Here is a 5,984-nt window from a genome sequence, read left to right as displayed (position 1 = left end):
GAGAGAGAGAGAGAGAGAGAGAGAGAGAGAGAGAGAGAGAGAGAAAGCCAAGGGGAAATTCTCTGAAGTCTCTAGTGTAGTAAGGTGGGGATAGGGTATGGTCAAGGTACCAACTCCTCTGCATGGAGGCTTCTTCCCAGAGTCTTTCTCTCCCTTCGGTTCTAAGATGCTTGATCAGCTGGTGAAATAGGGAGTGCTTTACCTTTTCTCTCTCAACTTCAAGCACTTAGCAAAACTAGACTTCTCTGTAGTTCTTAGGATTCCCCCACATTTTTCCAAACTCCGTGAATTCATTCTTCTTTGGATGCACCAAGGTAGTAAGTTGGTGTCCGGGTTTAAGCTCTATGACCCCTTGAGCCCCCAGCATACTCTCCACTTTGTACTTGGGGCAAGATGTCAAGAGTGGTTATTGGACTGATAAGAAATCTCCTGTCCTTTGGTGTGATTTTCCTTTACACCACTGTGATCATGATCAATGTTGCTCATTGACTTCTCATCAGTAAGCTCCCTATTAATCAGAAGAGTTCTTTCCATCTATAGTAAAATTGAACCAGAATTTTCCTTTCTTCTTCCTAAGTGTTTAGATACTTGGAAAATGGACAGAAAAGCTGGTAACACCTCCTCCTTTGGCAAGGCAGCCTGGTGGAGAGAGAGCTGTCCAAGAATCACAAAGTTGTTGTTGTTGTTGTTCAGTCGTTTCTGACACTCCATGACCCCATTTGGGGTTTTCTTGGCAAAGATACTGGCATGGTTTGTCATTTCCTTCTCCAGCTCATTTTACAGATGAGGAAACTGAGTCAAACAGGGTGAAGCGATTTTTCCCAGGGTCACATAACTAGTAAGTGTCTGAGGCTGGATTTGAACTCATGAAAATGTCCTCCTGATTCCAAGTCCAGTGCTCTGTCCACTGCACCACCCAGTTGCCCCCAGAATCACAAAGACCTGAATTTAAATCCTGCCTCAGACATATACTGACTATGTGACCTGGGGTAAATCAGTTAACCTCTCTTAGCCTCAGTTTCCTCATTTATAAAACACATGGGTTGCATTGATGGTGTCTAAAGTCCCTCCTAGCTCCAAATCTGTGATCCTATGATCCTTAGTCTTTTCCCCTTCTAGTGCCTCAGTTTCCTCATCTGTAAAATGAGAGTGTTGGGCTGGATGACCTCTAAGGTTTGTTGTGAGGATCAAATGAAATAATACTTCATTTGTAAAGTAAAGTGCATTTGTATAAATGCTAGCTATTATTATTATTGGCAAATAAGCGCTTGGTGATGGATTGGCTAGGTTAATCTGCGCCCCTTCCCTCTAGAGCGATAGCAATTCTATCATAAATTTATCTCTTGATCGATATGTTCTGTGTCTCATGCTGGGAACCTGAAGAAGTGAATTTTAATTTTGTTTGTTTTTGTTTCCCCCTTTTAAGAACCACTTGGTCCCATGGAGCTTCTGGGAAATGATGGCATTTCTTACCCCTGGGATCCTGCTGTGAGTCATGATGCTGAGTGAGGGGCCAGGGCTGCATGGAGGTGAGGTGCCTCTTTATAGTAACTCACCACTCGCCGGGCACGAGGGTCTGAACTAGTATCAATATTTATTAAGCTGAAGCAATAGAGGAGGAACCCAGAAAACAAGTCACTAAAAATAGAATGAAAAACAGAAGTAAGGGTTTCCACAGATTGGTATATTGAAAATGCCCAGTTTTTCAAATGCTGACAAGTATCCAGTGTGACTCTGAGGTCAGAGGAGGAGCTGCTACTTAGGGGCTGCACATTCCAAGCAAGTCACTTCTGTGCCTCTGTTTTGCCATGTGTAAAGTCAGTTAGATGGGGAACCCCCCCCCACTTTACAGCAGAGAGATATTGTGAGGAATGAAGACCAAGAGGGCAGAAGGCTTCAGGGCTAGGAAAGTTAAGGAATAATTATCCAATTATTCACAGTATAGTGAAGGGAGTCAGAGGACCTAAGTTCACATCCTGGCTTTAACGTATACTACCTTTGTCACCTTGGACAAGTCTCTTCCTTTCCCTGGGCCTCAGTTTCCTCATCTATATCATCAAAAGGGTTGGATTTGGGAGGGGGGTTGTTTTTTGTTTATTAGTTTGTTTGTTTGGGTTTTTTTTTTTTAAATTTACATAGAATTTACTATGGGCCAGGCAGTATGCTGAGCATTTTATAATTACTATCTCATTTGGTCGTTACAACAACCCTGGGAGGCAGGTGCTATTATTATCCCCATTTTATAGATGAGGAAACTGAGGCAGACAGCAGTTAAGTGACTTGTCTAAGGGCATGCAGCTACTAAGTATCTGAGGCTGACTTTAAACCCAGATCTTCCTGACTCCAGGTCCAGAGCTCTAGTCATTGTGCCACCTAGCTGCCTAGTTGGACTTCATGACCTTTAAGGTTCAGTTCTTCTCACCTCTAATTCCATGATCCCAAGTGTCTTCCCCTTCCTATGCCTCAGTTTCCTCATTTGTAAAATGATTATGTTGAATTTGAAGGTCTCTCCCAGCTCTAAGCCCATTATCCTAAGTCTCTTCCTCTCCCCATGCCTCAGTTTCCTCATCTGTAAATTGAGAGGCTTGGGCTAAATGACCTCTAATGACCCTTCCAGCTCTGTGTCTAGGGTCCTAGGATCCTCTTCTCCAGAATAGGAGAATTTGTTTCAGAACAAATCTTTTTTTCCGTGGCTTTGTGACTTGTGCATTAAAAAAAAAAAGTGGACCTAGAATAAAATTTTTTTAAAAAGAAAAATGGAGCTAAAGTCGACTTGGATGCTTCTCCTTCCTCTTGGGAAAGCACCACATGACGCCACAGCAGAGAAACTTCTGTTCCTCCTCTCGGCAGCCCCAGTAGGCTTTTGGACCCTTTGTGTACAGCTGGGACTTCACCAGAGAGATGCTCACCCTTTCCCACAGCTATCACTTTCCTGAGTATTGAGGTAGGGCCTGTCCTACTAATGGAAAAGCCCTCATGTCTAGCAGAGATCATGCTAGTGAACCTCTCCAGTAAAAAGAGGTGGCTGAGGCTTGAGGGCAGACGGCTCAGCTTCTCTGGACAGCCCAACGGCTTTGAATCTCATTGCCATCTTGACCAAGCCTCCTATTAATAGCACACATTTACGTAGTCTTTTAAAGTTTGCAAAGCATTTTACAAATGTTATCTCACTTGGGCCTCACAATAACCTTGGGATGTAGGGACTATTAGTAACCCCACTTTATGGATGAGGAAACGAAGGCAGATAGAGGTTAAATGACTAACCCAGAGTCACACAGTCAGTATTTGTTTGAGGCAGGATTCTAACTCAGGTCTTCCTGATTCCACCACCTAGCTGCCACACCTTACACAACTCCCCAGCAGCATGCAAGCTCCTTGAGGGCACGGGAAGTTTCACGACTGTGTTTGTATCCCCAGGACCTAGTAGAGTCCCTTGTACGTAGTAGGCACTTAATAAATGCTTGTTGATCGATGTATTTCACCACAACCCAGCAATTCACAGTATCTCAGGGTTGGAAGAGACATTGGAGGGAATCTCATCCAAGCTGGACTTAGCCATCCCTACCAGGTGTGTTCCAGTCTTGGCTTGAAGACCTCCAGCAAAGGTACACCCTGTAATACCCAAAACAGCCCATCCCCCTTCTGGATAGCTGTCATTCGGAGCATTATAGATTTCGAGATGGAAAGGGCCTTTGAAGCCATCCAACTATAGGATCATAGTTTTAGAACAGGTCGCCCCACCGAAAAATTCAGCTAAGGCTCATGGTAGATAGAAGAATGGACTTGGAATCAGGAAGACCTGCATTCAGAATCCTTCCTTAGACATTCACCTACTGCATGATCCTGGGAAAGTCATTTAATCTCCCTCAGCTTCTATTTCCTTCTCTGTAAAAAAGAAGTGGTTGGAATTGACAACCTCTAGGGTACCTTCTCGTTCTAAATTGATAGTTCTATGAATCCAACCCTTTCACTCATAGATGGGGAAACTGAGGCAGACAGTAATTAAGTGACTTGCCCAGGGTCACACAGCTAGGAAGGATCTAAGGGAGGATATGAACCCCTTTCTTCCTGACTCCAGGTCCAATGTTCCAGCCACCCTGGCTTTCCAACCCACCTTGATTTACAAATGAGGAAGCTAAGTCCCACAGAAGAGAAATGACTTGTCCAATGTCAGGTAGAGGACATGGCAGAGCTGGGATTTGAACTCAGGACCCTCTGACTCTAAATACATTATCTTTTTACTACTCCATAGCAATCATGAAATTTTCCCTTCCACGAACCTGAAATCTACTTCTCTGTGCACAAAAGTAATGTGTACTTCGAGTATATTTTATTTATTGGAAAGATACTCAAATACTAAGGAGAGGTACCACTACCTCTGAAATTCTAGAGTGAAGAAGCTAGGTGGTTCGATGGGTAGAGCACCGGGACCTCGTATCGGGAAAACCTGAGTTCAAATCCAGCCTCAGACACTTACCAGCTGTGTGACCCTGGATGAGTCACTTTAACCTCTGTCTGCCTCAGTTTCTTCCTCTATATAACAAAGATAATAACAACACCTACTTCCCAGGATTATTGAGAGGACCAAGTGAGATAATATTTGTAAAGTGCTTTGCAAACCTTCAAGTGCAATGTAAATGTTGGTTATTCTTATTATCATTCCCTTAAGTCAGGAAGATTTGAGTTCAAATCTGGACTAAGGAACTTCTTAGCTGTGTGACCCTGGGCAAGTCAGTGAATTCTCCTAGCCTCAGTTTCTTTTTCAATAAAATGAGGATAATAACAGCACCTACCTCATAGGAGTGTGTGAAGATTAAATGAGATAAGAGATGTAAAACACTTTGCAAATCTTAAGGCGCTATAGAAATGTAGCTGATTATTATTGCCATTATTATTATTGTTATTATTATTATTATTATTATAATATTTCCTCCACCTGGCATATCTTTCCTCACTCATCACCCCCTTTTGAAGTCCCACTCATCTTGAAGCCAGTTCAAATACCAACTCCCTAATTGGCTAATGTTATAACTGACATTGTTATGTAACACCCCAGACCTGAGGCATTTATGCTGGACTCCTCAGTGAAATGAAGGGACTGGACTCTGTGGCCCAGAGGGCCCTTCTAACTCTCTAACTCTGACCCTTTCACCTTGGGAAATTTACTTCAACTCCCTGGGCCCCTGTTTTCTCATCTGTGAAATGACAGGGTTGAACTCGATGGCCCTGAGCACCTTTGCAGCCCAAACTTCACGATCCTCTGACCCAGTAATTGTTCTAATCTCCCACAGCCACAAATGTCCTTGCAGTCCCCAGGTAGGATTGGAGAATGAGGGCTGAGCTGACCCAGGGAAAACACATCGAACAAGACCCGATTTGAAACGCTTACCGCGCAGCTGGTATTGACTCAGGACAGATTGTTTTACTGCCGTTCTGCCCCAGACACAGAGAAGCCATAGAAAACTCAAACCAGGAAGGGGTGCTGCTTCCTACCACTCCCTCCCCTCTAAGGCACAGTGGAAATCCAACCCAGCCTTGACAGCAGTCACTTACCTCCTCTCCAAGGGCAAATTATGTAAAGCAAATCAATCACAACAAGAATCATAATAAGTAATAGCCGACTCCATAGAGCGCAAAGGTTTGCAGGGCTTTGTTGTGTGTTATCTGACTTGATCTCTATGCAACAGCCCTATGAGGTCAATGGTACCAATATATTATCCCCATTTCATAGATGAGGAACCTGAGCGCCACAGAAGTAACTCTGTGACTTGGTCAAGCTTAATAAGCTTAATAATACACCTAATAAGTGCCAGAGGTGGGATTCAAACCTGGCTCTCTGTTGATTCCAAATCCAACATTCTTTCCAGTCTGTGCAACTCCAGGAGGAAGATCGAAGACTAACCTTACTTTTTGTGCTCAGTTATTCAGTTGTTTCATTGACTCTTGTATCTAATCATACTAGCACCCCTGCTCCTGTTGCCATC

This window comes from Vombatus ursinus, unplaced genomic scaffold, assembly GCF_900497805.2.
Source record: "Vombatus ursinus unplaced genomic scaffold, bare-nosed wombat genome assembly UNPS02009994.1, whole genome shotgun sequence".
In the NCBI taxonomy this organism is placed as follows: domain Eukaryota; kingdom Metazoa; phylum Chordata; class Mammalia; order Diprotodontia; family Vombatidae; genus Vombatus; species Vombatus ursinus.
Note: the sequence above shows the minus strand (reverse complement) of the source record.